This window comes from Sciurus vulgaris (genome assembly GCF_902686455.1).
Source record: "Sciurus vulgaris genome assembly, chromosome: 17".
In the NCBI taxonomy this organism is placed as follows: domain Eukaryota; kingdom Metazoa; phylum Chordata; class Mammalia; order Rodentia; family Sciuridae; genus Sciurus; species Sciurus vulgaris.
Window position 1 is genome coordinate 46,313,173 of NC_136478.1, and position 10,780 is coordinate 46,323,952.

The 10,780-nt window shown below is 39.9% G+C and overlaps 1 pseudogene across 1 annotated transcript; it reads left to right on the top strand.

The window, feature by feature from the left end:
- The first annotated feature begins 9,100 nt into the window (after positions 1–9,100).
- LOC306647680 (zinc finger and BTB domain-containing protein 2-like) lies at positions 9,101–10,474 on the top strand (annotated as a pseudogene). The gene has a single exon. The product of its transcript is annotated as a zinc finger and BTB domain-containing protein 2-like (transcript).
- Positions 10,475–10,780: the final 306 nt, after the last annotated feature.

A 10,780-nucleotide genomic window follows, 5' to 3' on the forward strand; every position in this document is an offset into this window, starting at 1 on the left:
TGCTGAGTGTACAAATGCTGTTATTAATATATACTGAAGGATTCTTTGACAGTTTAATGCCAAGAAAACAGAAAGAACTTGACAGTTCCTTCCAGGTCCTTCTTCCAGAAACATGGCTGTACACACCTGGGAGAAAATGACCAATCCTGTACCCTGTGTAAATAGAGATTTGTGTTTCATGGTAGCTTATTGTGAGCATGGGCCGAACTAAATCCTCTCATGTCCATCCAGTACCAACCTTCTGCCCCATCTCCCATGTGGGACCAATATGTGTTTTCATGTCCTTGTGTCAGCCTTGCATTGCAGGTATCCTTAGAAGAGGGGCAAGGTTGATCCACTCACCTCTTCTGGTGACACTCTCCTCACCCATTTTGGGGCTGGTTCTTAACAACCCATAAGTCAACATCCTAAAGTCCTTTCAGGTTTGGGGTGATAACCACTCAGCTTCCACACAGTCATCAACCCTTGGGAAGCTGGTCACCAGGTGTCCCATCAGATATGAAGAACATTCTCTACTGAGGACCAATTAATGGCACACATGTTCTCAAATATTCACAAAATGAAGGTGAAGACGCACTGACACCTATGTCAGTTTCAGGCACTCAGATATTTTTAACAAAGGAAGTCTTTATTTTTAGTACAGTCTGAATGCTTATGTTTTCCCAAAATTTTTATCTTGAAATCCTAAACCCCCAAGGTGATGATAAGAGATGAAGTCTCAGAGGTTATTAAGTCTTTGGAGTTGTACAACAGGAATGGAATTATTGTTCTATATAAAAAAAAAATAGCCACAGAGATCTCTCAATTTCTGACATAGCCAGACAGTGCAGTGCATTAATCTGAATAAGTTGGTATAACACATTATAATAGAATGGGTGGCTTATAAGCCAGAGACACTCATTTTTACTGTGGAAGATCAAGGCACTAAGAGATTCATTGTCTGGTGAGGACATTTCTAATGGATGGAAACTTCTTGTTGTGTTCTCATAGGCTGGAAGGGGCCAGCTAACCTTTGACACCTGATCATAAGGGCACAAATTCCACTGATGAAGGCTACAGGCTCATGAACTCATCACCTGTCCAAGGACCCACTTTCTCATGCTATCACCGTGGTGGGGCGATGCTCAACCTAGGTATTTCAGGGAACACAAACCTTCAGGTTAGAGCTTCCTATGAGGAAGAATTTCCTCACAAGATAATAAACATGCTGGAGATTTTATCTTGGACATTCTACCTTGAGAATTACACAATCTATATTCTGCTCCTTATAAGTTACCTAGTTTCTGGTATTTATTTATAGTAGACCAAACAGACTAAAATACATTTCAAATAAGAACTTTGTCCACTCAACTTTTTTCACCTATATGAACACTTATATTAGTTTCAAACAGGTTATGGGCTCTCTGGGCATCCCTCCCTGTGTGCACCTATGTACATGCAGAAACAAGAGCAAGTTGCTCAGGGAGACCCACTAAGTCCCATCCCCACATTCTGCCTATCTACACATCACATTTGGAAAAAATCCACTGGGCCCTATACCTGAAATCAAATGTTCAATCACACTTTATAACATAGTAAAACTGAATCCCAGAAAAGTAAAACAATTTAACCAAGTTCACCAGGAAAGCGGACCCAGGTCATTTCTGACTAAAGATTCCTGCCTCTAGTCCGATCTTAGGTCCAGAATAGCAGAAAAGTTATGTGATGAACTGGCCACTCTAATGCTGCTAAACACAGTTTCATGCATAAACACAGGGGAAATAATTGTGGGCAGGAACTGAGTCCTACAGCTAACACCTGGAGGATGCTGAGATTTCACCTTCAGGCTGCCCCCCTTGCATAAGGAAGAAAACTATAATGAAAACTCAGTCAGAGAGACAAGTTAGTGGTCAACACAGACAATGAAGGATGCTCTGGAGGTGATCAGGCTAGTTGGTGGGTGTACGAACAATCAAGGCCACAGATGGAAGGTCCCCACATGCTTCACATCAACCTCTTGCTCCCTGGGTCTTAGTACCCTGGTTCCCACAACAGCAGGCTCCTGTGTGCTGGCAGGTGACATTCCCAGTAAATAGCATCTATGTAAGTCTTCACCAGTGTACTCATTCTACTCAGCCATAAAGAAGAATGGAATTTTGTCATTTATGAGAAATAAATGAACCTGGAGAACATCGTGCTAATTGAAATAACCCAGACTCAGAAAGTCAAGTTTCTAGTGTTTTCTCTCCTACATGAAAGGTATAAAGAAAAATGAAATAAAAAAAGAAAGGGTGTCTCACAAAAATAAGAGGTAGAGGAGTGGAGTAGAGACTGCTGGGAGGGAGGATGAGATGGAAAATCCAGGCACTGGTGAATGAGACTGATCAAATGGCGTTATGCACATTTGTGGATATGTCACAATGAACACACTATTAAAATAATTATAATGCACTAATAGAAATGGTTTTTTTATATTAGGAATTGAAATTGGGCAACTTCACTACTGAGTCACATCCCCAGACATATTTTGTATTTTATTTTGAGACAGAGTGCTGTTAAATTGCTCAAGGCTTTGTCAACAGAGCTGCTTATGGGTGTGCACCAATAAAGCTAGAATACAAAGTCTATCCTGCCCTGGCTTAGGGAGCACTCACTGTGCACCAAGTACTTACTCTCTATGAAGTCATTTAATTCTCATCATAGCCTTGAAAAGCAAATGGATCAGTCCCATCTTATAGATGAATAAATAGAGGCTATGAGAGGTTAAAATCTATTCAAGATCTTGTAAAATATAATATAAAATATATAAAATCCAGAATTCAAATGCATGCTGATCCATTCCAGACCTTGGTCCATTAACATTTATTCAAGACTAATCACTACATCTGAGGACCTCCCAGAGCTTTCATAAATTCAATGCCTGAAAACTAATTTCCAGAGATTCTTGTTTAGCTGGTTGAAGCAATAGCCCAGGTATTAGTGTTCTGGTGCCTCATTCTCACGATTATAGATGGAGTCATTTTTGCCTATATTAAAAATCAGGGGAATTAAGAAAAAGAGAGATTGGACTCACCTTCTCTAAGTCACACACTAAGCTCACAGTATAAAAACAAGGATGTATGTCTACACTTCTGTGCCTCTTCAAAAGAGCTCTCTGTTGCTCCACACAAAGCAATCTCCATAAAGTTGGGGGCAAACCAACCCATTTGTCACAATCATTCCAGAAGCCTTCCATGGAATGAGTTTACATGTGGGACAGGTTTTAAGGTGACACCTTGGTGATAAATTTATCATGTTATTCAAGGGAGTAGGGCAAAACCATGGTCACCAAAGACAGAGGTTTAACTCATCCAGAACTGGGCTGCATATGGTGCAAAACTTTTCCATAGTGCATGAAAACCTGGTGTGGCTCCTCCCCAGATGAGTCTTCCCTACTTGCCCATATGTTGAATGCCTGTTCAACTACTTGTGGTATTATTCTATTTTAAGTTTTCCTTTAACAAGGCTTTAGAAGTCTCATGCTTTGGCATTTGTCGAAATTTTCTTTCAAATCACTCCAGTCCAAGCCATGTGGAATTTTAGCCTGTTGATATTAGAGTTGTCATTTTATATATTTCCATTTAGTCAAAGTTTATGATTCTCTCTAAAAATAACTAGATTTCCATTTGTTGCCATACCTGTATTAACCCTTCACATATTGATAATCATTGTGTCAAAGAGCTGTCTTCTGATTCCAACATCTGGAATATCTGAAGGTCTCTTGAAGTGATTTTACTTTCTTATGACTCCAGGTCCAAGAGCTCCATTTCATCATTAAAAAAATTTATTGGTTCTAATTAGTTGAACATGAGAGTAATATATATTTTAATAAATAATACATAAATGGAGTGTAATATCACATTTTCTGATTGTACATATTGTAGGAACACATCCATCATGCAGTCATATATGTGCATGAGATAATGTCTGTTTTACTCTGCTATCCTTCTTACCTCCATACCACTTCCCCTCCTGGAACTACCCTCTACCTAATATAATGTAACTCTATAATGCTTTATATAACTTCATATATAGTACAGAGAGTACTAAGACTAATTTTACCTGGTATCTCTCAGAGAAATGCAGGCTTCCCTAATTTCCATTAGTGAAGATGATGGCTGATAATGCAGGTTCCTTAACACAGAATCCGAGTTCAGGATCCACCACAGCTCTCAATGCCTTTAAGCTGCCTCTTATCTCCTCAACCTGTGACCTTCAGCTCTACCTCTAATTTTTTACATTTTATTTTATTTCAGATTAATTTTAATATTTTATTCAGAGTATGAATTACAAAACTGCCAGTATGGAAATGATGACATACAGTCCCAGCAGTACCCATAAACCAAGTTCTCCACATGGGATCAAGCTGGGAAAGAGGAACTCATCACACACAAAAGGGAGAGTACTCTTAGAGTCACTGGGTAACCAGGGGAGGTACCAGGAATTCCTCACCCCAAAATAGAGGAATTGTAATTGTGGGTCCAAGAAAGTTTATGAAAGCAGGAAATTTGAACCTACTAGTGAGGTTTGCAGTAGCTGTAGAGGATATTTCAGCTCCAACAGTCCTACTCAGCCCAGAGGATGTGTTCTCCATGACAAAAATGAAGATAATCTCTTCTAAGAATGCTTGCTTCTTTAATTTAGATTCTCCTTAAGATAGTCAATTTTAAAGGAAATGTCAATTTTATTTTTCCATTTTTATTACCTTTCAGTCAGAAAAATTACATATGCTATGTCATCTGGAGATTTTAAGCTTTACAGTATACATATTATCAGGTAAGTCATAAGTTTTAATTTAACATTTTTAATATTTATAATTTTGCTTCTGTCATCTTCATAAATCAAATAGAACTAATACAGATGTAAGCAATTTCTGTAGTTTAAGTCATTGTAAATTTTGAAATCTTTAAAAGAAAATGACATTCTGTGTACGAGAGCTCAATGTATAGAGGGGAATATCACATTGCTGTAAATGACATATTTGTATTTTCTCATGAAATCTTTGTATCCAAATTAACTTTACCAATTAAAATTTCCCTTATCAGGTACCAGATCAATAGAGAAATGTCAAATGAGAGATTCATAATAAGAGGTTTGAAAATACATTAAATACTATAAAAATCAAATTAACAAGCTGGTAATTTCCCATTCCTGGCTTCAAAACACCCAGAGATATAATACTTCATAGTATGGGGGAAGAATATTTGTGTTCAATAGTCTTCAATGTTTTACTCACTAAAAAGGGTACCCTTTCCAATTTCTGTCACAATGAAGTATCTGAATCTGATTTTGTTTAGAGGAACATTTCTGTCACTTGAATATAATTCTGCCCTTGTCACTGTACCTAATTTTCAGATTTTTTTCCAAAACTGGACTTTTCATGTCTTGAAAATGAACAGATAAATGTTAACACAACTCTTTTTCTTGGAACTAAGAACAGATTAAATAAGAAAGCCAAATCTGTTGAACAGGAACAGGAGTTGAATCTTACACACTAAATCAATCAGTTAGACAGACTCTCCTGCAGTTCTGCTTGGGTTTCCAAGTAATGATAACTTGGGGTCCTCATAGAATCTCTTCTGGGGCTTCCTGGTTTTTTACTTTATAAAGAACACTTCCTCAGGCTGGGGTTGTGGCTCACTGGAATAGGACTTGCCTAGAACTTGTGAGGCACTTGGTTCCATCCTCAGGACCACATAAAAATAAAATAAATAAATTAAAGGTATTGTGACCATCTACAAATGAAAATACTTTTTAAAAGAACACTTTCTTTTCTAGTGGATTTTATCAGGAAAAAAAATTTTTTTGGAGTTTTTTTTTTATTTATTGTAAACGAATGGGATACATGTTGTTTGTCTGTACATGGGTTAAAGGCATACCATTTGTATAATCATAAATTTACATATGGTAATATTGTTTGATTCATTCTATTATTTTTTCCCTTCCCCCCACCCCTCCCACCTTTCTTTTCCCTCTAAACAGTCCTTTCTTCCTCCATTCTTGTCCCCCTCCCTAACTCTAACCCTAACCCTAACCCTAACACTAACTCCCCCCACCTTCCCCCCTATGTATCATCATCCACTTATCAGTGAGACCATTCGTCCTTTAATTTTTTGAGATTGGCTTATTTCACTTAGCATGATGGTCTCCAATTTCATCCATTTGCCTGTAAATGCCATAATTTTATCGTTCTTTATGGCAAAGTAATATTCCATTGTATATATATACCACAGTTTCTTTATCCACTCATCAATTGAAGGACATCTAGGTTGGTTCCACAATCTGGCTATTGTGAATTGAGCAGCTATGAACATTGATGTGGCTGTATCTCTGTAGTATGCTGATTTTAAGTCCTTTGGGTATAGGCCAAGGAGTGGGATAGCTGGGTCAAATGGTGGTTCCATTCCAAGTTTTCTAAGGAATCTCCACACTGCTTTCCAGAGTGGCTGCACTAATTTGCAGCCCCACCAGCAATGTATGAGTGTACCTTTCTCCCCACATCCTCACCAACACCTGTCTCACCCCAATTAGGAAAAATTTTAAAAAGCCCTAATATAAGTATTATAGCTCTACATGTGAACCCTGAGATGTATTGCACAACCCTAAAAATTTACAAACCTAACCAATAATACTCACCTCTATTTCTCACACATAGTTGCCATTCATTTGCACAAATATTGTCCAGGGTTTTGCTAATCGTGTTGCTGGAGTTCCTGTATTTCATGGCAGATATGCCTGCAGGACTGACTTCTGCCGGTGATGGTTTTGCCTTTCCTGAGACACCAGCCATTGCTCCCAATTGTTCTTCATAGATTTTCACCACAAGTAGTGCTACAAGGTAGAGGGTGCTGCCTTTATGATCCTCAGTCCCAAATAAATTTGCTTGAAGCACGAACAGTGTCACCATCCAGATCCCCTCTGTGCACTTTTACATTAGTGAATAGAAGGATGAGAAAATTAGCATCAATTGTGAAGCTGAGCTGTGTGATAATGACAAACCTAAGTATGTGAGACTGCACATCCATACCTCAGTGGTGAGTAAGTAATAGGATTTCCCTGTCATGTCATCCCTAAGAGAGACACAAGCTGATGCTCACACTGCACATGAAGAAACAGATGTGTGCTCCCTTTGCTTCTTCTTCCTGCAATCTGCCCACCAGCAGGTTCTAAAAGTCCAACTTGAAGTGGGGTCAACAGAGGTATGTCCTCCTCCTGTAATTCTCTCAACTTCTTTTCTGATCTCCAGATGATGTCCACTGCCTGAGCAGTTAACCCTAGTTTTGGTAACATGTATAATGATGCATGTATCATTCAGCTGCCCATGATTCTGACTATGGCAGGATGGCACAATATCTGACATAGCTGCTTCCTTGATTCAGATAATTAGGAAAGTCATAACTCTGAGGATTCCCCCAGTTCTCACTATCACCTCTAACAAACCAAACTTTTTTTTTTACATTTCTTTTTTGTTTCCCTTTTGATCTGTTTTTCTCATATGCTTATTTGGTCCATCCTTCCTCTTACAATATATGGGTTTTTCAAATGTGAACTATTTCAGAAATTTATACTAGATTCATTGTTATTTATATGTCCTTACACAATATCTAGTCTAGGGGCAGATTGATTTCTTCAGTGAGTTAAGTGAAATATTATTGCCTTGCACAAGATGGTATTCAGGAACCAAACTGGCAGCATCATTCCTAGTACCATTTACTGAGAATTGTTTCTCAAATTACTCCACTGATTACAGAGAGCTTTTCTTTTGTCCCCTCATTTTCTAAACTCTATTGTGCCAGGCATAATCACAATGGGGAACAGCTGGGAAGGGATGGGCCACAGGATTCTCTTAGCTCATCTTTGTGAATGGTTCACATTACCCAGGATGCTTTCTAACAACAATGATACATCAGCATGGAAATAAATATAGACCTTTCTTTACCATAATACTATGATATATTTACATAATCAAATCATATATAGTTGATATGCTTAAACCTGGAGATAGCAATATGCATAGAAGAATATTTTTCTGTGGTTCCTCATTGCACCACATAAAGGAAGGTTAGGTGTGTTTAGGATTACATCAAAATGTGTTCCTTTCTTTTATGGATATATGAAGAAAGAGTCTAAACTTTTTCTGTTTCCCATACAGAAATTCACTTTCAGAAAACAATTTTTAAATTGTTTTAAGGCATTGAACAAACAAATCCATTAATTCTTGATTCTATGCTTATGGCCTTGCTAAGTTATGTAGGCTGGCTTTGAACATACAATACTGATGTCTGAGAATCCTCAGCAAGTTCAATTACAGGCATGTGCCACGTTGCCTGGCCTAATACAATTTTGAATGTTATTTTTTATATACTAATATTGATCCACTTATACTATAAAATACACATTAAAATTTTAAAATACATGAAATAAATTTGTAAGAATGGGCATATGCTATGTATTTGTACAGAATACAAAACAAGACAACTGTATCCCAGTGATCAAATGTGACCCATAAAAGATATGAAAATTTGATTTATATCTTTGTATGAGTAAAGGAAGAAAATTGTGAAATTGTGTTAATTTACCCAGTCATTACTTTTGGAAAATATTGTCTTTTCCCAGAAGTGTTAGAGTTTATTTATTTATTTATTTTTTTACTTTTCACAAACACTGCATGTTGGAATTCATGTGCTTAAGATGAAAACGTTGATCACAGAGAAGCCAAAACAGAAAATCTGAGATCTACAAAAAAGGGAATGAGACAGTGAATAAGGAGTGCCAAAAAAAAGTTAAGAGGAAAACTCAGGTTTTATAGTACAATAAGGTGATTAAAGTCTATAATTATTTCTTATTCAATTCAAAATAACCAGAGATAACTTTGCAGGTTTCAACATAAAAATGATAATATTTGAGAGGAAAAGCCCCGCCGCCACCGCCCCACCGGAGACACCGACCGCAGCGGCAGCAGCAACTGCAGCGAGAAGGAGAAGTGGCAGCGGCGGGGAGGACTGCACGGTCGAAGGTGCCCGGCGCTGCCTCCTCCACATCCCCTGCCGCAGCAGCACCGGCGATAGATATTTTTTAAAAAATGGATTTGACCAACCCTGGACTTATTCTACTGCAACAGTTAAACGCTCAGCCAGAGTTTGGTTTCCTGTGTGACTGCAGGTTGCAATCCGCGATGTGCACTTCAAGGCACACAGATCAGTTCTTGCTTCATTCTCCAATTACTTTAAGATGTTGTTTGTCCATCAGACCAGACAGTGTGTCCGTTAGAAACCAACTGACGTACAGCCTGCCATCTTCAGGTATCTTTTGCATTTGATGTACAGTGGATAGATGGCGCCTCAGTTGATGGATCCTGTTCCCTTAGAACGGGGGATCATGTTTCTGCACGCGTACCCACTGATCCAGGAAGCCAGCCTCGCCAGCCAAGGCACATTTTCTCATCCTGATCAAGTCTTTCCACTGGCCTCTTCATTGTATGGCATTCAGATCGCAGATCACCAGCTGAGACAATTCACCAAGATTGCCTTGGCACCTGAGAATCTTGGGCGATAACCAAGACCACAGACCTCCAGGATGAGCCAGGAACAGGCGCCCGAGGCTTCACAGCTGTCTCAGCTGTCATCCAATCTGGCCCAGGTGAATCAGACAAACATGACTCCCTCGGACCCTCTGCAGACCTCACTGTCTCCAGAACTCGTCTCCACGCCTGTCCCTCCCCCTCCTACCGGGGAGGAGACCCATATGGAAGCCGCTTCCTCCTAGGAGCAGCCTGCGTCCCTCGGCATTGCCACGTCCAGCCGAGCATCCTGAAGAGGAACGCAAGCTTCCTAAAGTACTATGCCTGCCACCTGTGTGGGCGGCGCTTCACCCTGCAGAGCAGCCTGCGAGAGCAACTCCAGATTCACACAGGAGTGCCCTTCACGTCCAGCCAGCAGGGGGAAAGCCGCGTCCCCTTGTCGCTCTGCAGCAATGCAGCTGACCTCGGGAAAAATGCCATGGAAGTGCCTGAAGCGGGGATGATTAGTGACAGTGAGCTGCAGCACATCTCAGATTCCCCATCATCGATGGCAGCAGCAGTCGGAAACCCCGCCCCCCTTTCAGACATCGCAGACATCTACGACCTGGAGCAGGCTGACCAGGAGAGGGAGGTGAAGAGGCGGAAGTACGAGTGCACCACATGTGGACCGAAACTCATCCAGAAAAGCCACTGGAGGGAGCATATGTACATACATACCGGGAAGCCTTTCACGTGTAGCACTTGTGACAAGAGCTTTTGCCTTTCCAACCAGGCTGCACCATCGACACCTACACCATGGTGAGCAAACAGACTCTGGAACTCGGCACATTTGAGGAAGGAAGTCAGATGGACAACATGTTGGTGTAAACCAACTAACCCTACAAGTGCAACTTGTGTGACGAAACGTTCTCAATCCCCAGAAACAGCGGAACCTGACCACCCAGTGTTAGCTTCCATCAAAAAGTAACAGGAAACCGTGTTACAAGACTGAATGTTGCTTGTCTTTTTAGAAACTGTCATTTTTACAAACTCTCTTCCTTCCTTTCCCCCAGCCCAGAACTGTGGTTGTCCACAGTTCAGACTCTTGACACACACAGGTCCCTGTTCCTCTTCCTCTTCCTCATCTCCACATCCCAGCCCCACCTCTGGAAAGGCTTTGTGCATTATAAACCTGGAATATATTTACTTTAAGTCAGGGGATATTGGAAAGATAATGGTCAGTAGTACTTATAAACTTAAATA